Raw genomic sequence first — 27,899 nt, 5'->3', positions numbered from 1 at the left:
GGACCCAGATGTTTATATCTTGTATTAGATTGTGCCGAGGGCACGTGAGCCTTGGTTGTTAGACCAGTTTGACCCATTTGCATGGAATATAGCCTGTGTGAGCCTGATTGAACTCGACAGAGACACGCTTGCATACTTGGTTGGGTCACTCCCACGAGTGCCGCTTCAGAGTGAGGCTTTACTTGCGTTGATGTTGCAGTAGTCTTGTTTGGACAGTGTTCTTGGACCGGCTACCCCCACCCCTGTGGGTGGTGTGTGGTATAGCTTGGGTACAGGCTAGATTCGGCAGTTGGCTGTTCGTTGAGATTGGGTCAGTGTGATTGAGTTGTAGCTAGTGATGCATTCCTATGTCTACCAAGAGCATGGGTTGGATAGCGGTAGTCTAGTAACATATAGCTGTAGAGTTTCTTTCAGCTTATTTTACTATCCTTTGCATACCTTAATTTGCTGTAAACTTAGTGGGTAGGCCGTTGGGATCAGTGACGGTACCACTGAGGACTACTCTGTTTTGCAGTAGTTCTCACACCTAGTTGTTGTCACATTTTTACAGAGCCGTCCACTGCTGCTGCTGTTGATTCTGACCGTGGTAAGGGAGTCGCGAGCTAGATCCCTACCTTTCCTGGTCACTGTGCTAGAGGAGTACCCCCCTTCAGAGGTAGTTTTGAGATGTTACCATGTACATACTATTATGTTCTGTTGTACTCTCCGAGTCAAGGTTGTATTTTGGATATTGTATGTATATTGGGCTTAGTATATTTATATATATATGTTTCTGTTTTAGCAGCTCTGTGCTTTGGTTGTAGCTCCTATCTATTTGTAGGTATAGCTATTGCTTCGTATACATGAAAAATTTCTTTATATACGGCGGATCTGTTAGCGGGCCCGGAGAATATGATAATTTGGGGCGTGACAGATTAAGTTGGTAATAGAGCTTAGAATTAAGTTGTTGGGACCTAGAAAACCTTAGGCTTTGGCAGACCTTAGGAAGGCAAGCCATGAGAGGCGTGACTTATCGTGAAAGTCGGTGATTGTGTTGTTTTAACTCCTAAAGTGGAGAGAGTGACTGAAGGAGTGTATGTTCTCGCCAGATGAATTATGACGGCTGCAGACGGCATAATTTTACGAAGGAACAGAGACGGCCTCCTAGACTTTCACTTGATTGGGTCGAGAGTTGTTTGTGTTTTGTATCTTACAATTATCTTGATTTCAGGTGGCCATGAGGCTTTATCGACGTCGAAGTCGACCGCCGACATGAGATCGTTCCGCGCCATCGAAGATGCCACAGTAGGCGGGACCGAGTGCACCCTCGGATTTGAGAGAGCAGTTAGCTGCTTTGACTGAGATGACCATACAGCAGGGTGCGTTACTGCAGAGGATGTGCGAGGCGTTCACTCAGCAGCCTAGTGCAGCACTTAGAGCATCGGAGCCGCAGGCGCCACCCCCTACTATTCCAGTGGATGCACAAGCCACAGCTGCACCCCCACCAGTGACAGCCCCCACTGCACCAGCTGTTCCTACTGGAGAGGCATCACGATCAGTTGGGCAGATGTCAGAGGCAGAGCAGGGGCAGATGACTGACAGGCTAGCTCGTTTTTGCTGATTTGAACCGCCTCACTTTGATGGTAGTCGCACCGAGCCCTGGGTTGTAGAGGCGTGGGTGACTGCGATGGAGAAATTATTTGAGAACCTCTTTATACCAGACTGAGAGCGGGTTCACTTGGCAGTACACTGTTTGGCAAGAGAAGCACATGCTTGGTGGAGGAGGACGGGGTAGAACCGAGGTTTTGCTGCACTGCAGATGAGATGGGACGAGTTTCGGGGAATGCTGTATAGGGCCAATTTTCCAAGCAGCGTAAAGCAGAAACTCAAGGAGGATATGAAGAAGCTGCAGCAGTGGGACCAGACAGTGCAGGAGTTTACTCGAGAGTTTACCAGACTTCTTAACTATGTGCCTTTTGCAGCCACGGATGAAGCTTATAAGGTGTATCTGTATGAGAAAGGATTGAGGCCAAAGATTTTTGTATTGGTACAGGCGCAGAGGTTGCAGACCTTGGATGCGTCGATTGAGCAGGCATTGTGGGTTCAGCAAGGAGCTGTATCGGTCGGTGAGCGGGCGACGGTGACGAGACAGGCTCAGGAGAGGAAGCGCCCGGTTCTAGACAACGGGGGATAGACCAGTGGTAGACGTCCGTCAAGGCCTCCACGATCACGCTCTCAAGGTCGTAGGTCTTCGGGGCGACAGCGGTATGGTGGATCCCGTCAGCAATGACAGCAGCTGGGAGATCCACATTGTATTATTTGTAGGGGACCACACTGGCCTCGACAGTGCTAGTAGAGAGAGGGCCGGTGTTTTTGATGTTGTAAGCTAGGACATCTACGGGCAGCTTGTTCCCGAGCAGCATCACCAGCACCTTCGACGGTGTCGGTCCCGCCGGTACCCCAGCAGACATTTGGATCGCTATCGAGTTATAGCTAGGCAGACAGGGCTTCAGTGCCGTAGCAGACTGAGTGGCGACAGCAGGTGCAGAGCGGTAGAGTTTATGCAGCTCAGGTCGATGACTCCACGGCAACAGATCATGTAGTGGCAGGTATCATTTTGATTTATGGCATTAGAGCTCGTGCATTATTTGATACCGGTGCATCACATTCATTCATTAGTGGAGCATTTGCATCATTGTATGGACTAGAGATAGGGCCGCTATTACCTGCACGAGAGGTGCAGATCCCTGACCATATTTTGCATGTGGTAGAATGTTGTTCGGGTTGTCCAGTGCAGTTGGGACCTTGGGTTATGTCTTTAGAGTTGTTGGTCCTGCGGCAGTTACAGGATTTTGATGTAGTGCTCGGTATGGATTGGCTGGCTCGATACTACGTGACGATTGACTGTGCGGTTAGGATGGTGATGTCCTGCGAGCCGGGCCAGGAGGAGTTCATTTACAGAGGCTACAGGAGTACACTATTCGCCACCTGAATTTCTTCAGCGAGGGCTAGACAGATGATGAGTCGTGGATGCATTGCCTTTCTAGCGACTGTAGTGGAGATGCCTACGACGGCACCGAGTCTCAAGGATATTCCTATAGTCCGTGAGTTTCCGGATGTCTTTCCCCCTGAGTTGACGACTATGCCACCGGACAGAGAGATTGAGTTTGTGATTGACGTGGTTCCGGAAACTGCGCCAATCTCGAAGGTACACTATCGTATGGCACCGGCAGAGCTGAGGGAGCTTAAGGCATAACTTCAGGATTTGATGGATAAGGGGTACATGAGACCCAGTGTATCACTTTGGGGAGTACCTGTGTTATTTGTGAAGAAGGGTGGTTCACATAGACTTTGTGTGGATTACCGAGAGTTGAATAAAGTGACCATAAAAAACAAGTATCCTTTTCCGCGCATCGATGATCTCTTTGATCAGTTGCAAGGATCTTGTGTCTTCTCGAAGATTGATCTGCAGTCAGATTACCACCAGCTTAGGGTGAGGGCCAAGGATATTCTCAAGACGGCTTTTCGGATACGGTACGGGCTGTTGGGCCAATTCGGCGCGGACAGTTGGCAAGCCGGGACTACATCCATAATCCATGTCAAAACGGTGGACCGGGAGTATATAAGATGCGCCAGAAGATATGAGCCGCATTTGTTCAAAAAGTTGTAGCAACCGCAAGCGGTTATGAGCAGTTCCAATCGGCCGTAGGTGGTCCTCCAAATCAGGAGATAGTGGCTGATCGTGCAGTGACGATAACTAAACGCAAGGGCAACTTTATAAATATGCATACGGCACCCTGAAAAATGGTCTTTGCCCATACGCACAAAAGACCACCCTTATTTTCCTGCATCTTTCTTTCCTGCATTTACTGCTTTTCTTAGGAGTAGTTCTCGTAACTTAGCATTCTGGAGTCTGTCTGCCCATCGGGCATCACTCTGTTGTAGACTAAAAATTCTTCTCTCTGTACTCTCTGCTGTTATATTCAATAGAGGGCTATTATCGACTTTTAAGGCCGGCCAGTTTTCTGCGTTGTTTAGCCATTCGGCTCATCTTTCAGTCGAATTCTGGGCTTCCCCTCTTCATTCGGCTCATCCTGCCGAAGCGAGTTTACTATAGAGGTCTTCGAACCCGGCTGATTCGATCCCTCATCAGCCGAATCGCATGATCCGTCGTGGGCGCAAACTTCGAGGGTCACCATCCGCGGCTGCTCATCATCTCGACGTTCTTCCTGAGGAGAATATTTGACCAGGTCAAGGGTCGGGACTTTCGTCCACCAACAATTTTTGGCACGCCCAATAGGACACCAACATAAGGTAAATTTGCATTTAAAGTATGGCTGATGATAATGCCATGAATCTTCGTAATAGGGCTATCCCTAGAAATTCTGGGAGTGAACAACCCAGTAATTCAGAAAATGTGATAGAACGCCAAGCAGTCCTACCCGCTAAGGGTGAAACCAGTGGTGAATCTGGCCAACAGGAGCCTAGTTTGATCCAGGCGCTTAACCAAATGACTCGGGTCCTACAAACTTTGGACCAAAATAGTCATGCAAGTACTACACGGCTGGATGCCGTCTTGGTCGCAATTACGGCCTCTAACGAGAACATTGCCCGAATAGGGCAGTTGTTAACTCGGAATGAACAGCCGATAGCAGGCCTACAAGCGCCTGTGATGACACCGATGTTACAAAATCCAGTAACACCAATAATTGGTTAGCCCCAATACCAGGGGGCACTATATCAAGCGGCTTATAGACTGGCTGTCGGTAATGCCGGTCAACAGCCAGAAATGGCTTCGGGTTTACCTCCACACCCTCCAGTAGCAGTATACCAGCCTGAGAATGTAGGGGCTAGGGGGCACGCTCCAAATGTACAAGGGGTTAATCCCGTAGAACAAAACATTGGAGTTCCACTCCTACCGAATCCAGCACCAGCGCAATCCCCTTTGCAGGGGATTAATAATGAAATCTATGCGCAAATAGAAGAAGCTATCCGGAATACTTTCGGAGTAGGCGCAAGGCCGGCAATGCGGCCCGTATTCAGGTCACCATATCCTGCAAATATAGATATAGAACACCCATATCCGGCGAATTGGAAGATGCCGAAGTTTGACAAGTTTTTCGGCGACGAGACCGAGAGTACGGTCGAGCACGTCGCTCGGTTTACAGCTCAGTGCCGTGAAGCCGCGGCAAATCCATTTTTAAAGTTGAGGTTATTTAATACCTCATTGACTAAAACAGCTTTTACCTGGTACACGAGTTTACCTGCTAACTCTGTCCGAGATTGGGAGGAGTTAGAAGGTAAATTTCATGAACAGTTTTATAGAACTGAGCCAGAACTATCAGTAGCGGATTTGGCTCAATTAAAATAAAGAACGGGAGAATCGGTTGATGAATATTTAAACCGATTCAAGACTGCTAGAAGCCGTTGTTTTGTGAGAATGTCGGAATCGGAGTTTGCCAAAATGACATTCAACGGCATGCATTTCAAAATTAAAGATCATTTTGAGGATAAATTCTTTCCAAATCTTTTTGATTTGGGAGTTCGAGTTGCTCAATACGAGCAATTTCGAAAAGGTAATAATGAGGATCGGCCTAGATGGAGCTAAAACAAAGATTGGAATAAAGAAAAGGAGAAAAATATCTCTTTCCTTGAAGAGTCTTCGGCTCATGAAGAACCGAATTCGTCTGAGAAAAATGAGGATTCGGCTGATGAAGCCGAAATTTGTGCTGCCGAAATGGTGAGAAATAACCAACCTTACAAATGTGCTTTGTTAAGGCCTGCCAAGTCAAGAGAGGCGAAAGCACATGTGTCTGCTTTTAGTTATTCGTTTGATATAGCAAAAACCGATTTGATTTTTGATCGGTTGCTAAGGGACGGACGAATTAAACTACAGGAGGGTCACACTATATCTCCTGCAAAAGAACTAAAACGTAGAAGACATTGCAAATGGCACTATTCATGGAGCCATAAAACTAGTGAATGTACTGCCTTCAAGAGGCAAATTCAAAAAGAGATAAATGAGGGTCGGCTGATCTTTGCCGACCAAGAAAATAGGGATATGGAAATTGATAAGAATCCTTTTTCATCACAGGTCAACGCCGTGAACGTGAAAGGGAAAGGAAAAGCGACTGCGAAAAGGCAGATCCAAGAAGAAATAGACGAGGGTCGGCTCATATTAGCTGACCAGAAAAATGAAAATAAAGAAATTAACAGAAGTTCGTTTTCATTTCAGGTTAATATGGTGAATGTTAAAGGAAAAGAGGTTTTGGACAAGGAGACCGCTGACAACGTGGCCCATGCCAAAAAGCATCTTCGGCTTTGCAGTAGATGCAAGGCCGAAATGACGAAAAAAGACTGGGAAGCTATTGTGAATGCCAAGAAAAGGGGGAACGAATGGAATGAGTTGATGGCGTTCCCTGAGGATTGGGATGACATTCCTGATGGTGAAGACCAAGAAGAAGAAGGCTCGGACGTAGCCTCCAATGACACTGAATCGGAAGTGAAATCGGTTCAACGCAAACAAGACATGTTAATGCAGAAGATTCTGCATGATTACTACAACAACAGGCGTGACGAGCGTCAAGGCCGATGGGACTACCAGGGTAGACCTTTCGGCACCAAGCCAAGGATTCCCGAATATCGGCCACATTGGCAGCATCAAACAAGGCCGAGACCAGAACCAGAATTCAAGGGAATGACCGAGGGAGACATAGAATTCCTCGGTCGAAGATTAGTCAACGAGTTAGGCATTCAGCCTTGGCCGAGACCTTGGGAGAGGAGAGAAATTTTGAAAAATCATCTGAGGACAGTAAAGGTACCAGCAAACGTGCCAGTGGATGAATGGCACGAAGTTGAGGTTAAACCATCGGCCAGATGGCAGGGGTCGATGTTGACAAACACTCAGAAGCGTCGGCAGCAGAGGATGCAAGCCGAGGCAAGACAACACTATGAAGAAGCGAAAAGGATACGACTCAATGTTTGTTGGCACCCAGATGAACAATCACATCCTTTTCGCCCAATGAGAAACGACCACGAGGCAGGCGGCTCATCGCCTGCCCCTCAAATGAAGTTAAGAATAGAACGATCAATCGAGGCCGAGTCAGAAGAAAAAATGAGCGGGAGGGAGTTAGAAGACAAAATAGCTTCCCTCGAGACGATGATCAAGAGAGAAAGATGACCTCCTAAAGAGAGGGAGGTCCGTATGGAGAGTGACTCTTCAGCCGAAACGGCCAAGGAGTCAGAAGAGAAGAAACAGAGAATTAAGGGAAAGTCGGCTGATAAATCACCAGCCGAGGTGAGTATGGTATATGCTCTGCCTCAATCCTTCAAGGCAGAGTTTGTTGAGTACGAGGAATTCAGAGAAGAAGAGGAAGATAGGCTTACAGTAGCCCAATTGCAACTAGAGGATGTTCAACAGGCCGATGCAGTGGTTTTTGAGAAACCATCGGCCATGCAGACGAGGTTCATAAGGCCTCACTTTATAAAAGCTTTAATAGAAGGTCGGCCGGTAGGCCGAGTTATGGTAGATGGCGGTGCTATGGTCAATGTGATGCCTACTTCCTTTTTTCAAGAAGTTGGGCAAAGATGAGGACGAATTGAAGCCACCGATTCAATCATGACCGATTTCACAGGAAACGGTGAACAAGCTCGAGGAGTGCTCACCACCGAACTCACGGTAGGTTCAAAAACTTTAAAAACTGTATTTTTTTGTAGTGGATGCAGATAGCCACTACAATTTATTATTGGGACGAGATTGGATACACTCGAATGAGTGCGTACCTTCTACACTCCACGGAAAACTGTTCCAGTGGATAGGAGACAAGATAGAAGAAATCCGGGCCGAGGGACGGCCTCAAATGATAGATGTCAACATGGAGGACCTCGGCCACACCAATTGGGCTGATGCTGATCCAGATCAGATTTCGTTTGTAAGAGTAACGGAGGAGGGGATTCAATTAATTCTCTCTAAAGATATCAATGCTATGGTGGCTGATGAAGAGCCACCTAGATGGTTAAAATGGAGTCCCAAAAGTCGAGAATAGAGACTTGGCATAAGCCTCGACAGGATGAGCCGATCAACAAGATCGGCTATGAGGATGATTCGGCTGCTATAGCCGATGTGTTAGCACTTGACAATTTGGCCAATAAGGCCAAAGAAGCTATAAAAGATTCGTTTCATAAAGCCGAAGAAGAAGGTCAAATGAAATCGGTTATGGAGGCTGATAAATTATATAAGATGAATAGACAAATAGCGGAAATGAAGCTGGAAGAATCGCCTATTAAAGTTGGCGAGAAAAAGTTGGAGACCCAGGATTTGTTGATAGAAGTAAACCTGGGGTCTTATGAAGACAATAGGCCGACGTTTATAAGTTCCAAGCTGTCGGCTCAGCAACAGGAAGAACTGAAGAAGCTGTTGAAGGAGTACAAGGATTGCTTCGCCTGGAGCTATGAAGAAATGCCAGGTTTAAGCCGAGAGATTGTAGAGCATAGGCTGCTCATCAAAAAAGGGTTCAAGCCTTTTAAACAACCGGCTCGTAGGTTTGAGCCGAGTATTGTACTCCAAATTAAGAATGAAATCGAAAATCTTTTAAAGGCGGGATTTATTAGAGCGGCCCGTTATGTTGATTGGGTGTCTAATATAGTTCCAGTGCGTAAAAAGAATGGCAAACTTAGAGTTTGTATTGATTTTAGAAACTTGAATTTAGCTACACCTAAAGATGAATATCCAATGCCAATAGCTAATATGCTAGTAGATTCGGCTGCCAGTAATGAAATTCTGTCCTTTATGGATGGACATGCTGGTTATAATCAAATTTATATTGCTGAGGGAGATGTGGCTAAAACGGCTTTTAGATGCCCCGGTTCAATTGGAACCTTTGAATGGGTTGTTATGCCATTCGGCTTAAAGAATGCCGGAGCTACTTACCAGAGAGCAATGAATTTTATTTTACATGACTTAATCGGCAAATGTTGGAAGTATATATCGATGATATAGTTGTCAAATCCAAGTCACAAGCCGAACATTGGATTGATTTAAAGCTCGCCTTTGAAAGAATGAGAAAATATAATTTGAAAATGAACCCTTTGAAATGCGCTTTTGGAGATTCAGCAGAAAACTTTTTAAGATTTTTAGTGCATAAGAAAGGGATCGAAATTGATCAAAATAAGGCGAAAGCCATATTAGAATTACCGCCGCCTAAAAACAAAAAAGAAGTGCAAAGCTTGTTGGAAAAGATTAATTATTTTCGGCGGTTTATATCTAATTTAGCCGGAAGGATTGGGGTTTTTACCCCACTACTTCGGCTGAAAGATAAAGAAGAATTCGTTTGGACAAAAGAACAGTAAGAGGCGTTTGAAAATATAAAAAGATATTTATCAAATTCTCCGGTACTGGTACCTCCGAAGCCAAATCAGCCGATGAAGTTGTACATATCGGCTGTAGACGAAAATTTAGGATGTTTGCTAGCTCAAGAAAATGAAGAGAAGGAAGAACAGGCCATTTGTTACCTAAGCCGACGTCTGTTAGATACAGAAAAACGGCACTCGGCTATGAAAAAATTATGTTTGGCTTTATATTATTCATGCACAAAATTGAGATATTATATTTTACCAACTGAAGTATCGGTAATATGCAAAACCGATTTGGTAAAATATATGTTATCTAAGCCAGTGTTACGAGGACGAATTGGGAAATGGATATTAGCTTTATCCGAGTTTTTTCTTAATTACGTTCCTGCCAAAGCTGTCAAAGGCCAAGCTATAGCTAATTTTTTGGCCGATCACCCATGTGTAGAGATTGAGGAGCCGAAACAAAATTTGATCAGCTGCCAACCTTGGGTGTTGTACATTTTGACGGTTCAAAAACAACCGAATCTGTAGGAGCAGGGATAGTGATACAATCTTCTTAAGGTCATGTTTGTCAATTTGCGTTTGAATTAGATTTCGGTTGTTCCAACAACCAAGCCGAGTATGAGGCCTTGATAATCGGCCTTGAAATATTGCAAGAATTGAAAGCAAAGCCAATCAAAGTCATCGGTGATTCACAGTTAGTAATCAAGCAGGTTAACGGGGAATACCGATGTGAGAATCCAAATTTGCAAAATTATTTGAGAAAAACAATAGAATTATTATGCAATTTCGGAGAAGCCGAATTTGAACATTTGAGCAGACAGGAAAATGAAAAAGCAAATGAATTGGCCCAATTGGCTTCAGGATATAGAGAGCCGAAGTCAGAGTTAATAGTAATACAGAGGAGATTACTACATTCGGTTCATATACGAGAACCAATTATAGCTCCTATAGTAGTGAAAGAAGATTGGAGAAAATCATTGATCAAATATTTGGAGGATCCTAATATAAGGATCGATTATAATATTCGAAGAAGAGCTCTCGGCTATTGTTTGTTGGATGGTCAACTTTACAAAAGAACAGCCGAAGAAGTTCTATTAAAATGCTTAGGGCTTGAAGAAGCTCTATTGGTAATGGGAGAAACACATGAAGGAATATATGGAACCCATTTAGTCGGAAAAAAGTTAAGGTGGACAATTCGACACCTAGGATATTATTGGCCAACAATGTATCAAGATTGCATAGAATATGTTAAAGGTTGCCAAGAATGTCAATTTCATGGCCCGATTCAGAGGGTTCCTGCCTCTGAGATGTACGCAATAATTAAACCATGGCCTTTCCGAGACTGTGCCATTGATTTAATTAGAAAAATTCAGCCGAATTCCTCGGCTGGTCACAAGTTTCTAATAGTAGCCATTGATTATTTTACTGAGTGGGTGGAAGCCAAGCCTACTCAGTTGGTTACTCAAAAGAAAATTATTGATTTTGTTGAAGATCATATAATTCATCGTTTTGGGATTCCCAAGACAATTACGACCGATCAAGGGATAATGTTCACAGGTGGACAGTTCATTCGGTTCATCGAGTCTCGAAAAATAAATTTGCTCCATTCGTCTCCTTATTATGCCCAAGCGAATGGACAAGTAGAAGCAGCAAATAAAGTAGTCATCAACCTGATGAAACAACATATCGAAAAGCATATGAGAAAATGGAATGAAGAACTTTCCGAGATATTATGGGCATGCCGAACTTCAGTGAAAACGACAACAGGGATGACACCATTCCAGTTAGTTTACGGTCATGAGGCCGTAATTTCAGCCGAGATAACAGTTCCTTCTTTAAGGACAGGAAAGCAAAAAGATTTGTCGGCTGATGAATACAGTAATCTAATGAAAGACAAAGCAGAGGAAGTATGCGATACTCGGTTGATAGATTTAGATAATATGCAAGCATACCAAAGCCGAGTGCGTAGCGCATACAATAAGAGAGTTTGATCAAAGACATTTGTCGTCGGTGATTTAGTATTTCGGCTGATTTTTCCAATCGGTCAAAAATACCGAACGTTTGGAAAATGGTCTCCAAATTGGGACGGGCCATTTCAAGTCAGTCGAGTCACAAGAGGAAATGCATATTATTTGCGGAACAGAGATGGGTCAGAAAATGAAAAACCGATTAACGAAAAATATTTAAAGAGATATTACCCATCTATGTGGGAAAATAATCAAAGTCAAAGTTAGAATATTACAAGCCGAATCAAGATAATAAGTCTCTAAGTTGATTCCATTCGGCTATAAGATTAGCTTGAGCAGCTTCGGCAGCTTTCCGTCGGCGTTTCATTAAAGGATGCACCTTATAGAGCTGAGAAAGCTCTTCTTGAATTTTCATTCCTTTTTCTCTCGTAGATTTCAATTGTTCTCCCAGTTGGAGTCGGCGTTCAGAAGTTTGTGCCAGAGTAGATTCGGCTGCAGCCAATTCTTCTTTGAGAGTGGATATGCGTTGCCGTAAAGCCGATTCTTGATTTGCCAGAGGCTGATCTTCACGGTTCACTTCAGCAATTGGAGCCTTTACATCAGGAATATTCCTTCTGAAATGATCAACATGATAAAAATGTTGATCTAAAACTACAAGCTCGACGCCCAGAGATCGTTGCCGAGCCAAATAAGAAGAAAGCTGAGACGATAGTGTTGATACAAAACATTGAATGTTAGGAGTAATGTCTGATCGATCGGTTAAATCAAGCAAAAGGGCGTATAGCCGATCAAATTGTTCTGAATTTTGAGCTAGGTTGGGAACACCAGTGCTATATATCTTAAGACACTCATCAAATTTGCTCTGAGTGTTCGATGATACAACAATGGTGGAAAAGTCATCTCCCTCATTAGAATTGGGGCTTGAGACCAGTAAGGAATGGAGATTAGCAGATAGAGGATCGTCAGAGATGAGAGAAGTTTCCTGAGTCGAATGAGGAGGTACAATGTTTGTATTTCCAGAATTTCGCTCGAGAGGTATGTCTACTTGTTCATTCCCTGTAGTTGATATCGGGGCAGGGACAGAAGGAGGTGAAGTGGCCTCACTCGGTAATGGCATCGGGCTTGCTGTTTCAACAGATTTTTTCTTTTTCTCTATTCCTCGTTTCTTCTCAAGACAGACTTCTCTGCGAAGTTGTCGTTCCATCTGCGTCTTTGAGAAATGAGGAAAAGGGACTCTTTCAGGAGAGGACTGTGAGTGAGTTAAAAGAAAAAGATAAATAAATGAAAAAATATAAAATTTGCTTATTGACAACTAACTTGACGTACCCCGATTTCAATTGTTTCGGTCGGGACACAGTGTTGTTCAATGGTTGAGGAAGGCACAACAGTTTCCTCTAATGGAACATTAGCCGAAGGTATATCTTCAGTTCTTGTTTCTGGAATCGAGGACGAAGGCATATCTTCGGCTGTGTCTTCTAAAATATCAGCCGAAGTAGCATCTTCGTCTTGTCGAAATTGTCGCTTAGCAACTGATTTACGCCGTTTCGAAGTCGGCGGAGGAGTAACTTGTACAGTCTCAATCGGTCTCTTATCTGAAGTCGGGACCGATGAAGGAGTGGGTATAGACTGACAATGAAAGTAAAGTGAGCATTACAAACATCAAAATAGAAATAACAAAGGAGGAATAGAACAGAAAACATTACAGAGGAAGGAGGCGGAGTTTTAGTAGCCTCTTCCGATTTTTCTTCTGATATGGATGGCTCAACAGGGCCTTTCGATTGAGTCTTACATGGGAAAGGAGCTACAAATGAAAAACAAATAAGTAGCAGTAATTATAAGCAGGAAATTAATTTCAAAAGAAATAACGTACTGAGAGGATGACGAGTCTTGCGATGTGCATCCGAGATGACAGGGGCAAAGGTTTTCTTGAGGAAGATATCCCAATTTACAGCATAGCGAAAACCCAACACCCTGGTATAATTCGGCCTGAAGCTGACCAATTTGAAAAATTGCCACAGACAATTTCCCATAGCCGAAATCTGATCGGCGTCAGCTATACTCTTGGTAGGCGGGCGATGAGTGGCAGTATTAGCCGTGAAAAACTTGGCCGGAGCAGGAACGACCTGTGTAAAGCCGAATTGGCGCGCCACAAACTGTGGAGAGTAAACCTCGGTACTGGGTAATAACTTCGAGCATGATTTCAAGCCGATGTGCAAGTCCCGAGGAGCCAAAAAAGAATACCAAACTTCAAAATACTCGCCAGCACGAGAAGAGGCGAGTTCTCCTTGAAGTGATTCATATCTGGCTAAAAACCAAGGGGGGCCAGTGACTCGATCAGCAAAAGGGGACCAATAAATAAGAAAGTGAGGGCTCGAATCATAAAAAATAAAAAAATAAGTGAGAAAGTCTCGAGGATGCCCAGGTGTAAACGGTGGAGGACAGCCGAGAGCAAGTACGTAGGAGTCAAAATGAGCAGCCGAGCTCAAATCTAAAGGTTCTCAGCACAGCCTACTGAAATAAATTTGCAAAAACATCTGCAAAATCCAAAAAATGCCGCAACCCGAGCCAATGGTGACACCATCGCCAGTGGGTGACGGCCTAATGGAATCAAAAATTTTCTTGTAAACAAAAGCAAGAAAATAGGGCCCCAGGGCCAATTTATCGCCGTTAGATAAACCAACGGCGATAGAAACAAAATCTCGGTTTATTTTTTGCGAACGAGTGCATAAAAGATTGTGATATAACCAGTACAGAAGGAATGCCGTATGTTCCTTCTTAGTAACTGGAGCAGGGGATTCGCTTGCAAACTTACGAAGAAATTTGGAGTAGGCCAAATCATTGAGATCAAGATTGGCCTCAAAATCGGATACACCATCAGGGTTATAAGCCATGGAAAGGGTGATGCTATGAGGGCGTAGGCCAACAATGGTGGCGACATAAAAAAGAGTTGGGGTCAGAGGGCCGCCTCTAAAAAGAAAAATGTTAGAAACAGGGGACCAGAAACAAAGGGCGAAAGCCAGAAGAAGGAAATCAGCTGAAGGAGGTTTTCGGGATAGCTGAATAGCTTCATAGATGCCAGTTTCGCGCCATAAATCGCCATAAGTGGCTTGCACACGATCCAACCAAGCCAAGTAGGCATCTGAGATACTAGGCCAGGTTCGAAGACTTCTTCCCGTCGAAGCCGAAGGGTACCATAAATGAAGATGGATATTTTCAGCCATCAAAGGAAGACCTTCATTAGAAAACGGGAAGTCATCAGCAGATGGGTCTGCGGTAAAGGAAGGACCCAAGATAAACCTAACAGGGTCTGAACCAAGATATGGCCTAAGCTGAGTATAGTCCAATGAAAGACGAGTAGGCAATGGTGGAAGAGGCGCTATTCTTTAAAGCGAAGGAAGATGAAGAAGACGACAAAAGAGGCAAAGGATAATTTTCGTCAGGGAAAAACAAGAAGAGATATAAGAGATAAAAGAGATAAAAAGGAACTTGGGGAAGAAGAAAGGGCTATCTGTCGCATCGGTTACGAGTTCCAAGGTCGGCTATAATGATGAATAGACAGCGGCAATTAAGATGACCTAATTAATGCCGCATATGAGACAAAAGTAGAGAATGTGATCAAGGTCGTAAAGAAGAGAATCAGCGGCCAAGATTAAACCATACAAAAGATTGTGCTACGGATTGCTGCAGATTATGTCAGAGAATTTGAATTTGATTGGACCGAGGAATACGCCTCGGATCGCACTTGTTTTCAGAGGTTGAGACGAAAAGTATACCAAGGGTTCAAAAGATAATGCCAACTACCGAAGCACCGCTTCGAAAGCTGCCGATGGGGCAATTGTTGGGCCAATTCGGCGTGGACAGCTGGCAAGCCGGGACTACATCCATGATCCATGTCAAAACGGTGGACCGGGAGTATATAAGACGCGCCAGAAGATATGAGCCGCGTTTGTTCAAAAAGTTGTAAAAACCTCAAGCGGTTATGAGCAGTTCCAATCGGATGAAGGTGGTCCTCCAAATCAGGAGATAGTGGCCGATCGTGCAGTGACGATAACTAAATGCAAGGGCAACTTTATAAATATGCATATGGCACCCTGAAAAATGGTCTTTGCCCCTGCGCATAAAAGACCACCCTTATTTTCCTGCATCTTTCTTTCCTGCATTTACCACTTTTCCTAGGAGTAGTTCTCGTAACTTAGTATCCTGGAGTCTGTTTGCCCCTCGGGCATCACTCCGTTGTAGACTAAAAACTCTTCTCTCTGTACTCTCTGCTGTTATATTCAATAGAGGGCTATTATCGGCTTTTCAGGCCGGCCAGTTTTCTGCGTTGTTTAGCCATTCGGCTCATCTTTCAGTCGAATTCTAGGCTTCCCCTCTTCATTCGGCTCATCCTGCCGAAGTGAGTTTACTGTAGAGGTCTTCGAACCCGGCTGATTCGATCCCTCATCGGCCGAATCGCTTGATCCGTCGTGGGCGCAAACTTCGAGGGTCACCATCCGCGGCCGCTCATCTTCTCGACATTCTTCCCGAGGAGAATATTTGACCGGGTCAAGGGTCGGGACTTTCGGCCACCAACACGGGCATTATGAGTTTACAGTGATGCCTTTTGGTTTAACTAATGCCCCTACCGTTTTTATGGATTTAATGTATCGGGTGTTTAAGCCGTTCTTGGATAGTTTCGTCGTGGTATTTATTAATGATTTTCTGATTTACTCCCGAAGTGATGCGGAGCACGAGGAACACTTAAGGATTGTATTGCAACTTTTGAGAGAAAAGAAGTTGTATGCCAAGTTGAAGAAGTGCGAGTTTTGGCTTCGGGAGGTTGCTTTCTTAGGCCATGTGATTTCAGCAGCTGGAGTGGCAGTTGACCCGAAAAAGATTGATGCGATTCGGGATTGGCCCAGACCGACGACGATCATGGAGGTGAGGAGTTTTCTTGGCTTGGTCGGATATTACCATCGGTTTGTGGAAGGCTTTGAGAAGCTTTCCACACCCCTCACTCAATTGACTCGAAAATTTATTAAATTCATCTGGAGTGAGGACTGTTAGAGGAGTTTTTATGAGTTGAAGCAGAGGCTGATGTTGGCTCCTATCCTTGCTCTTCTAGTTATGGGGGAAGGATTTGTGGTCTATAGCGACGCATCACACAGCGGTTTAAGTAGTGTATTGATGCAGTATGGTAGGGTAATTGCTTATACTTCCTAGCAGCTAAAGGATTATGAGAAGAATTATCCTATGCATGACTTTGAGCTTGCCGCTGTGGTGTTTGCATTGAAGTTATGGCGGCATTACCTGTATGGGGAGCATTGTGAGATCTTTACAGATCACAAAAGTCTCAAGTATTTATTCACCCAGAAGGAATTGAACCTGAGGCAGCGCCGGTGGTTGGAGTTGTTGAAGGATTATGATATCAGTTTTCACCCCGGCAGGGCGAATGTGGTGGCAGATGCGTTGAGCAGGAAGTTAGTGCAGAGCCTTAATTTGATGATCACCCATCAGAAGCCTTTACTTGAGGAGTTACGGCGATTTGGACTTGAGGTGGTGTCCCCTGGAATCACTGCGAGACTGATGTCTATGGTCTTGCAGCCCATTCTGTTATATAGGATCAGGAAGATACAGAGTGGAGATCCTCATTTGTTAAGGGTCCGAGAGCAGATTGAGAGGAGACAGGTAGAGGACTTCGTTGTTGACAGTTCGAGAGTACTGCGGTACAGGGACCGACTGTGTGTGCCTATAGATTTAGAGATCCGAGAGGAGATTTTGAGAGAGGTTCATTACTCGCCTTATATGGTTCACCCTGGTAGAACCAAGATGTATCTTACTGTTGTTTGCCTATTTTCTTCTGCTTCCTAAGTTACCTTCTTTTTACCATGTATTGCTAATTACTATTTGCAGTTTCTTTTAGCTACTTTTTTTAGGCTGTGATGATCTTGCCTCTTGCAAAATACGTTATTTTTAAGCAACAATCAACAAAGAGTTGCTTGTTGTTTAATACACTAATGGGTAGAGAATAGTCAACTGTTTACATCTCTTCTTCTACTCAATCCATAATAATATATAACGATACAATGCAACATTTGGACGGCATGTTCACTTGCCACCTTTCGCTTGCAATTGTGCCTCAATATTGAGCAAAAGCTTCATGTTTAATTGGTAGATGATGGTGGCCAATCTAAACCTTATATATCGTAACTTTTTTATTTCTACCTTAAATTTTCTCCTATTAATTTTTTCCCTGCTATTTCTTTTACCTGCCTCTTTTCCTACTTTCTTTTGTTATTCTTCTACTTTTTGTGTTGTTTTCTTTACTATGGTTTACTTTTACATTTCAATCATTTTTCTAGACCGTGGAGGAGATTACTCCCTTTGTCCAAATTGTTGAGATGATTATTATGCTATTTTTTGCTGATTTTCTTCACTTTATTATCTCTCAGCTTGTTCTATGATATAGTATAATTACAAGGGTTCTATGAGACTTAAGCAATTATTGACATTTCTGTTGTTTCTTTCTTTTTTCCTACATAGCTTCCAAATATATATGGTCCTTTGCAATAGAGCATCCTTGATTCTGGAAAAGAAATGTTCCAATTATGGCTTCTGAACATGCATGGCAAGCAGCTGCTTAACATTGTTATGTTACATATTGATTTTTTAGAAAAACTTATTACTATTTTCTCATTACAACTCTAGGCGCATGGCTAGCAGCTGCTTAACATTTATAAATCTACGCTCTTCTGATTCTTCCTATCACGCCCCGGGACTGATCCCTTTGGTCGGTCCGGGCACGTCGAACAGACGCCGAACGGACAGCACCTCTTCTATCTGCCCAAGGCTCAACAACAAGTGCAAATCACGTAGAGAAATTTGCACAAGCGGAAACATACATAATTGGCTTGCACGATATCACATGGCCTAAGAAAGTGACATCCGAAAGCCAAAAGTCACATTTCTTCAACTTAGCATATAGCTTCTCTTTCCGGAGTATTTGCAATACGGTTCTCAAATGCTACTCGTGTTCCTCCTCGCTCCGTGAATAAACCAACACGTCGCCAATGAATACCACGACGCATTGATCCAGTAGCGGTCGAAAGACTCGATTCATCAAGTTCATAAATGTTGCCGGGGAATTAGTAAGCCCAAACGGCATTACTGTGAACTCATAGACGCCATACCACGTACGATACGCCGTTTTGTGCACATCCTTCAGCCGGATCTTCAACTGATGATAGCCCGGCTGAAGATCTATTTTCGAATACACCCTCGACCCTTGCAACTGATTAAATAATTCATCAATCCTCGGTAACGGGTACTTATTCTTAATTGTCACTTTGTTCAACTTGTGATAATCCACGCAGAGTCGAAGTGTGCCATCTTTTTTCTTCACAAATAGCATCGGAGCTTCCCACGGTGACACGCTCAGCCTCACAAAGCCTTTATTGAGCAAGTCTTGCAATTGTGCTTTCAACTCCACTAGCTCCATTGGTGCCATTCGATACGGAGCCTGCAAAATTGGCGCCGCCCCGGGAATCAAATCAATAACGAACTCGATCTCTCGATCCGGTGGCAATCCTAGTAACTCCGCCAGGAATACATCCGGAAACTCGCATGCTACTCGAATATCTTCAAGTTTTGGGTACTCCTTCTGAGCATCTACCGTTGTCGCCAAATAGGCCACACATCCACCTTTAATCATTTTCCTCGCCCTCGCCACCGACACAGTTGCCGCGAAGCGCGAGCTTCTACATGCTCGATACACCAGCTCTTCTTAGTTAGGCTCACGGAATGTGATCACCTTGCTTTCACAATCTGTAACCGCGTAGTACTTGGAGAGCCAATTAATTCCCAAGATTACATCGAAGTCCCACATTCGATCTAACACTAGTAGATCTGTCGGCATAATCCAATCACCTATCTAAACTTGACAAGCCAAGCACTCGTCATGAACACTGAACGAATGCTCTGGAGCATTCACCCACCAATAATCCTCATTATAAGATATCTCTATACCATGAGTGTTTGCAAATGATGCACTAATGAATGAATGAGATGCACCTGTATCGAACAATGCTCTAGCTCTAGTGCCGTTGATCAAGATAATACTTGCCACGACATCGTCAGAAACTGTAGGCCACTCCTCCACCTGAGTGGCAAAAACCCGCCCACTAGGTGCTCGTGATCCCTCCGGCTGACGCGGTGATGGTGCGCGCCCAGCCAACATAGCCAGCGGCAAGCCCGCAAGCTGCCTCGGTGAAGATGGAATTGATGCCGCCGTCGGTGTAGACGACGCCCAAGTCGGGCACTCTCGGGCCATATACCCTGCTTGGCCACACTTGTAGCACTTTCCCTCGCGTTGCTGGCAAGCTGACGGTTGATGCTCACCACTTCAAATAACGCATCGGGAAGGCCTCCAATTCTTCGACTGCTGTCGGGGATACCGAGGGGGTTTCTTTGCATTTGGCCGGCCCCCGGCATCACCCGCCGCCCGCTTCTTTCCTTTGTCCTTTTCCTTGTCCATTGACTCGCACTCTCCACGAGCATAGGTGCTACCGTGCTCCGCCCACAAGGCTCGATCCAAAACCTCCGCAAAGGTCGTAAGCTTAAGGATCTGAACCTTCTCATAAATCCTCGGCTGAAGTCCTCGCAAGAACCAATCAGCCCGACCCCAATCATCACAAACATCCGAGACGCAATCAATGATGTGAGGCCCTCCATCTTTTCATATTTGCAACATACCAAAGTCTGCTGCGAGGTCTATTTAGTACCGGTACAAGCTTAGGTTGTCACCGGTTACATGATTAGGCATAGCCCTAACCCGAGAGCAACCTTCTCGGGTAATACACTTGGTACCGGTACACATCAGGGGTGTCACGCCCCGCGACCACCAATTTGGTCGGTTCGGTTACGTCGATCAGACGTCGAACGGGCAGAGCCTCCCCTGTCCGCCCAAGGCTAACAACAACAAGATCATGTACTTAACAATTGCCCAGGAAACATGAACCACATACATGATCTAGCAAGTACTAATACAAGTAACGACAAGCAATCAGCAAAAGAGAGAAAGAACTAGCTATTACAATTTCATTCAATATATATATCGAGTTTACATTTTTCATCTCCAAAATGAATACATGTTCATCCACAACTCTCCAAGGTACATATACATCAAGTCCTCTCATCTATACAAAGGTACTATTGCATAAGGAAAGCTGTCTAGCTATTAGGGCGCTATGCCTTTACCGCGGTCCTCGCCCGGTACACTCGAACTCGGCCCTGCAACAAAGTTGGGTGAGAACTATATAAATATAGTTCCCAGTGGGTTCGGCTGTCGACTCTGCCGATTTTCCCACTAGGTCTAAGTAGGCATAAGTAGATAGATAAATAGATATGAAAATGAGCTGCTACATAATAATGAATCAACAACATACTACTATGCCTCAATAAACAAAATGTATGCATGAACATAGTAATATACTCTACTAACATGATACTATGTCTCAATCTGCATGTTATACATGATATAAAGAAAATATCTACATAGTAATGAAACCTACTATCAATTACTATGTTTCATGTCCAATCTCATCTCGGCTAACCAAAAGGTTACGCCCAAACTCACATCTCAAATCTCGCCGGTGAGTAGACTCGCTACACCACCCGAGACCGCCTGCTGGGTAATCATGTTACCCAAACGTGACATCTACTCTGGAGCTCACTACTTGGGATGGAGCGACCACGACAAGGTTACATAGACTATGTGAGTATGATCCAATCCTCTCATTCGAGGATAGTTAGTGCCTCTTGCACTAATTCACATGCTACTACTTAGGAATTCTTCTTTATTCCTAAGTTCATGTCATCAAGCTATAAGTGTTCCAACTACACTAGTCCAAATGCCACTCTTTGGTTTACATGCTACTACTCAGGAAATCATCATCTATTCCTAAGTTCATGTCACTAGTCCAAATGCCACTCTTTGGTTTACATGCTACTACTCAGGAGATCATTATCTATCCTAAGTTCATGTCATAGTGTCTCTACTACACTAGTCCAAATGCCGCTCATTGAGTTCATTTACATGTTCAAATTAACATTTTGTTCCTCGGCACTATAGGATTCCACATCAAGACCCAATCCTTATGTGTCTACTAAATCAAGTGCTCAGCTCACTATATGATTTCTACTATGGAAACATGTAAGGAATTGAAGTGCAATTTACTTAACATAACCTATAATGCATGCTAACAATATATGTGAACATATGCTATAATAAAATAACTTGGACATAGGAAGAAGCTCGACTGCTTCGGGATGGACACCCCCCACCTTCTGGTGATGTCACGAAACTAGACTCCAACTTTCGAAACTTTCCGCCGCCAATCTCTCTCGACTGCGGCAAACGAAGCCAAAAACAGGCTTTTTTTTAATATCTTCGCGCCAACTCGTCGGATCGCTGAACCGAGTTCACCAACGCGCTCGACTACCTAGCAAATAGGTATAAAAGAGATCAATCCCTACTTTAGATATCAACTTTACAAAACCCCTTTTTTAACCCTAGATGTTAACTTTGCGAGAATACCCCACACGGAGCCTCGATTCAAGCAAATAACATCTACTTAGCATAAAAGGGTTCTACTTAAACCATTTCTAGAGTCTAAGAAACTAACACTAGAAATCTATCATTAAAGCTCCAAGAGCTTACCTCTCTACAACTCCTCCAAGCCAAGGAAGAAGATGAAGAAGACGAAGATCGACTTCCCCGCTTTGATCTCCACCAATCCCTCCACTAGTCTCCACCCTTGAGAGAGCTTCTAGAGATAGAAAAGGAGAAAAAAGATGAAGGAGAAGTGTTCTCTGGCTGTGAACACAAGAGAGGGTGATGGGGTCCATTTATAGACTACCACAATTGCAATAAAGCCCCTCAAAAATTGCTATTTGCAACATACTGAAATCTGTAATTTTCTGCACTTGGTATCGGTACACGAGATTTTGTCACCGGTTCAACGATTACGCGACAGCCAACCCAAGAGCTGCCTGCTCAGGTATCAGTGCTGGTACCGGTATAAACCAGGGGTGTCGCCGGTTTAATAGCCAAAATTACACAAACTCGAGAGCTGCCCGAGAGCTGCTACTCTCGATTTGCTACGTGGTACCGATACAGCCCTGATGTTTAACCGGTTACGAAATGCCCAAACTGCAGTTAGCACTTGTTCGACTTCTATTTCGTGCCGAGCAACGCTAATACTCATTTATCTCTTTTAAAACTCAACTTTGACCCTTCCAACATCTTTGGAATGTCAAATAGAGCATGTCTAAACATCTCTCTCACCACGCTTTGGTCACTTTGACCAAAAGTGGTTTATTACTCCGGGGATTCAATACCTTACACTTTGTCAACATATCTATAAGATTTTTCTTTGTACCGATCTTCTCCACATCCAAGTGTTGATGATCTAATGCCATTCGAATAAAGTGAAAGCAAACATCGATATGCTTACTTTGGGAGTGATATGCCGCATTCTTCACAAGATGAATTGCAGTTTGATTATCGCAATGCACAACATATTAGTTTTGCTTCACTCCAAATTGTGCAAGCAATCACTTCAACCAAATCATTTCCTTCGCCGCCTCGGTCAAGGCAACATATTCGGCTTCTATAGAGGACAAAGCAACGATATCTTGCAATCTAGACATCCAACTAACCGCACTACCTCCAAATGTAAAAACATATCCCGTAGTGGACTTTCTTGTTTCTCTACAACCGGCATGATCGGAATCAACATATCCATTCACCACCAAAGAAGCTCCACCAAAACACAAACAAATATTTTATGTGCCCTTCAAATACCGATGAATTCACTTAACGGCTTGCCAATGCTCCCATTCTAGATTAGACATATATCTTGAAATAACTCCAACCGCATAAGCTATATCCGGTCTTGTACAAACCATAGCATACATTAAACTCCCAACGGCGGAATTATAAGGAACATTCTTCATTTTATCTCTTTCCATCCCATTCTTTGGAGAGTTCTTCTTGGATAACTTGAGTAGAAACCGGCTTACAATCATTCATCTCAAACCTTTCAAGAACTTTGGAAGTATAGTCCGATTGACTAAGTCATGACTTGCTATGCTTCCTATCTCTTTTAATTTACGTGCCCAAAATATTCTTTACTTCACCAAGATCCATTTTCGACATTTCAAGCTTCAACTTTGTAATGCATTTTGATCATTACTAGCAATCAACATGTCATCCACATATAGTAACAAAATAGTGAAAGAATCATATGTTGAGCCTTTAAAATAAACACAATGATCAAAATTACATCTTTTGTAGCCTTCATCTTGCATGAAAGAATCAAATTTCTTATACCATTGTCTAGATGCTTGCTTTAAACCATACAATTCCTTCTTTAGTTTACATATTAAATTAGGATTAGCTTCTACAAAGCTTTCGGGTTGAAATATATAAATTTTTTCATCCAAATCCCCATGCAAGAAAGCAGTTTTAATATCAGATAGTTCAAGCTCAAGATCAAAATTTGCAACCAAGGATAAAACAACTATAATTGAGCAATGCTTAACAACTGGAGCAAATATTTCATTGAGGTCAATACCTTGCTTCTGTCCATAGCCCTTAACAACAAGCCTTGCCTTATATCTTTTGAATCCATCGGCTTTATTTTTTATCACATAAACCTATCAATTTTTCAATGCTTTCTTTCTGATCGGAAGCTCCATTAACTCCCAAGTATGGTTTTGATGGGACATCCAAATCAAGTCTATCATGAGGACAGCAATTTGGTTTAACAAACTGAATCTAGCTCAAGCCTATCACAAGGACGGCGACCTTGTTTAACGAACTAAAGCCAACTCAAGCCTATCACGACGATGGCAAATTGTTTTAACAAATCGGGTCAAACCTGTAGCGAAGACGGTGACCCGGTTTAACAAACCGAACCCAAATCATGCCTATTACCAGGATGGCAATTTAATTTAATGAACCGAATCCAAGTCAAGCCTATCACGAGGACGGTGATATGGTTTAACGAACTGAACCAAAAGCAAGTCTATCACGAAAATGACGATTTGATTTAATGAATTGAACTTGCGTCCAGCCTATTACGAGGACGGTGATCCGGTTTAACAAATCGAACCTAAATCAAAAGTACCACGAGGATGGCGAATTGGTTTAATGAACTAGGCCAAGCCTATCATGGAGACGGCAACACGGATTAACAAACCCAACCCAAATCAGGTCTATCACGATGATGGCAATATGGTTTAACGAACCAAACCCGGGTTAAGTCTATCATGACGACGATGATCCGGTACAATGAAATGAAAATAGATCAAGCCTATCATGAGGACGACGACCTGGTTTAATGAATCGAATCCAAATCAAGCCTATTATGAGGATGACGACCTGGTTTAACGAATCGATCCTAAATCAATCCTATCACGAGGACAGCGATTTGGTTTAACAAACTGAATATGGGTCAAGCATATCATAAGGACATTGGCCTGAGGCAAATATTTATTATTTTATTATTTTTATTTTTAAAATTTTTATCATTATTGTGGTCCAAATAGAGGTTTAACCATATTGGGCCTATTGCGAAGACGGCCAATCAATATGATCACTGGTCCAATGAAGTTAACGATTCAATATCGTGTTTGATCGCGTCAAGCCTATCCTGAAGATGGTCGATCGATCACGCCAATGCAAGGATAGTCATCATCGTTTACGCACATGTTGATGATATTGGAGGAGATATTGGAACCATGGCTCTTTGATGATAGTGAATGCATGTTTACGACAAAAGTAACATCCTAATATAGAATCCTTTCATTTCAGCTATTACATTTTAGTTCTACACTTCAGTTATTTACTATCTTTACCTTAGTTGACCTACCTGTGTATTGATATATAATACCAAAACTGTAGGTTTTGCAGATTTTGGTATTTGAAATCTGTTTTCACGCCAATTAGGAATCGAAAACCATCCCAAACTCTAGGAACTCAGCCATTTTTTTTTTTGAGAGATAGGTAGCATTCTACCTGCTTCGTTTATTTCATCTAGAAATAAACTTAGCTGAAAATGTGAATCAAATATGATTCGAATTCGGGACCTCGGGTATCAACCACTAAACCCTTTGCCACTTGCGCTAGGGACAATTAGTAACTTAGCGCTAGGGGATCATAAGTTGTTTTCGATGATAGAGCTTCTGAATCGACGATCTATACCATTAAATATTATCTAGAGCATTTAAAACTTCTAAAAATTAAATTTCATAATTTTTCGACATCATTTACCTTACGATCAAAAGCTTACAAAATTGACAATTTTTAACAACCGGTATGGGATATTTGCTAGTTTAACGGTGTAAAAGAAATGGAATATGTTGAATTTTTGATAGAAAATTCTATTCACTATCTAGATAAAGATCAATAACTCTGATCTTAAATTTAAGGATCCGATCATCCATTTTTAGGACGTCGTTCGATTTTGACCGTTTATTTTATACCCGTCTGATGGACTTTATTATGATTTCAAAAAATTACGAAATTTATTTTCTAGAAGTTTCAAATACTCTAGATCATATTTAACGGAGTGGATCATCGATTCAGAAGCCCCATCACCGAAAACAACTTATGAGTACGAACGGCCCAATACTCATAAGAGTATAGTAGCTCTACTCTATATATATATATAGTAGGTCTTGTGTGCTATTAGGAGCACGGAGCCCTCCGTGCTCCTAAGCTGTTTTCGATGATGGAGTTTTCGAATCGACGATCGACTCCGTTAGACTTGATCTAGCACATTTGAAGTATCTAGAAAATAAATTTTGTGATTTTTCAATATTATTTATCTAATGATCGAAAGGGTTCAAAATCAACGGTTGAAAATAAAACTTTCACAAAAAGTGATGATATAACACTAAAATTTTCGATCAAAGATATTGATGTTGCTATAGATAGTATAAAGAATTTTCTATCAAAATTTCATTTGATTTGGATGCTTTTAAACCGTTAAACATGCAAACGATATATATCAACCTTTAAAAATGGTTGATTTTGATCCCTTTCGATCGCTAGGTAAATGATATCGAAAAATTATAAAATTTATTTTCTAGATACTTCAAATACGCTAGATCAAGTCTAATGGAGCCGATAGTCGATTCGGAAGCTCCATCATCGAAAACGGCTTAGGAGCATGGAGGCCTCCGTGCTTCTAATAGCACACAAGACCTACTATATATATAGAATTAGGCTGGAATACTATTAATAGTAAAATGCTCTTTTTGCTATCAAGTTTTTAACCCTTGGATGAAAAATTGTAGGGTCAGGATGATATTAGTCGGTTAGAGTTGAGTGGTCCCCCTAGGGTTGAGTGGTCCCCACTGGATTATAGTATTATTATAAATTCCAAGGTTAGAAATAGATGAAAAGAGTTTGATCCAAGGCTAAAAACTTTGGTTAGCAACAATGTATTTTGCTACTCAATAATAGCCAGTCCAACTCATATATATATATATATATATATATATATATATATATATATTATATATATATACTATATATAACTATATATATTATAATTAGGCTATATCACTATCTATGTCTTATTTTCCATCTTTGAGGGTGTTCAAATTAACGATCCACACGCTGTTAAATATAGATTTCAGGGTATATGAAGTTTCTTAGGGAACTATTTTAGTTTCTTTCGACATCGTACTTACTAGTAAATAAATTATCGTCAACAATGAGACTGGTTGGAAATTGAATAATCGTTTAAATTGAGCATGGACTTTTAATCAAGATCAAACTGTTGACTTTAATCTGATAGCTTTAAAAGATATTTTTATCAAAATTTGAAGAAATTTAGATCTCTCTCTACACCGTTTAAACTCAAACTCGCTATAGTAGCTATTCGAAAAACTTGACAATTTAACATGGTTTGCATCATCTAAGAGTTAAAACTATGTCCGAAAAAACAAATACTAAAATTTATTTCTTAACAAACCCTTTAATATGCCATGATATCAGGTCTTTAACGGTACTCGAGCATCAGTTGATCTTGAACCACCCTAAAACCGACAAATCGAGACTATAAGTACGGAGACCCGCCTCTACTATAGACTAGTAATGGAGCCTACCGTATACCTATACTTTATAGTACGTACTATATATACTTATTCATATCGTATATCATTATTCACTATAGTACTATTTATCACCTATAATACATATAATATATATATCATAATATATATCATTGAGATATCGCTAACTGACAGATCTAGGATTAGATTCATTTGCGCATCCTTACTCATTATCATATTCCCGGTATTTTAATTCATCGGTTCAAGACTATCATATCTCGGCTTACCTCTAGATTCAACGTTACAGATGAAACACTCGACATCAGATGGGAGCTATCATATATCAGCTCTAATCACCGAGACCGGCGTGTCACGCCTCGGGACAGCGCGAAGATATCCCGAACACGGCGCGTGCATCAGAGCCCGTCGCCGTGGTACACTACATACCTTCACAGTATACACAACCGGGTCTCACACAACCAGATAGTAAACGCA

The sequence above is a fragment of the Ananas comosus genome, linkage group 4 (assembly GCF_001540865.1).
Source record: "Ananas comosus cultivar F153 linkage group 4, ASM154086v1, whole genome shotgun sequence".
Classification (NCBI taxonomy): domain Eukaryota; kingdom Viridiplantae; phylum Streptophyta; class Magnoliopsida; order Poales; family Bromeliaceae; genus Ananas; species Ananas comosus.
The sequence above is the reverse complement of the archived record's forward strand: the minus strand, read 5'-3'. Positions refer to the sequence as shown.